This window comes from Eupeodes corollae, chromosome 2 (genome assembly GCF_945859685.1).
Source record: "Eupeodes corollae chromosome 2, idEupCoro1.1, whole genome shotgun sequence".
Lineage (NCBI taxonomy): Eukaryota > Metazoa > Arthropoda > Insecta > Diptera > Syrphidae > Eupeodes > Eupeodes corollae.
Genome location: NC_079148.1, coordinates 25,694,053 through 25,694,805, shown reverse-complemented (window position 1 = coordinate 25,694,805; position 753 = coordinate 25,694,053).

Genomic DNA, 753 nt, shown 5'->3' with positions numbered 1-753 from the left:
TTTATTTGCAACTGAAACGTTGAATGCCTCGTTACCGATACAAATTAAGTAAACATCAGAACACCTCTAGAAATTGATAATAAGAATTGGAAAGAAATCAAATTCTGATGAATTAAAAGTTCTGATATAGAGAAGAAGGTAAATAAATAATAAATAATAATCAAGTAATCGATAAACGGAAACTTGATGCTGCTGCAGCTGTTACAAAATTGATTTTAGCGTCGTCGCCGTTGTTGGTTTGTTTTATTGTCGTTGTGAGATTATTATGGGAAAATAATGCGACCGTAACGTGTATACAAACGTGAGCAGTCCGATTAATTTAATCGAATTCAGAAAAGATATCAATTCATTGCTAGAAACGTACAGTGTGGGAGTTTGTGATTGAAGTGAATCGAAACCTATGATACTAACATTTTTAATTTTTCTTAATTAGAGTAAATTGTTGTTTGAAAAAGGAATAAATAATCTTAAACCATTGTAACATGTATCAATTCAACAAGCATATACTTGGGATAATTTCTCAATTCCAATATTCTCATACATACAAAACATGATTAAAACAGAGGTGTTTTCATAATCATTTAAGTAGGTTTCTAATCAAGTTTTGTTTGGTATCAGAATTTTTAATTATTTTCATAATCAGAGCATAATTTTTCCTATAATGAAATTTGTCTATTCCACTGTACTTTTGATACAGCTTAGAAAAATTGTCAAGAACTTTGTTTTGTTTAAGATAGACAAATTTATTGGATC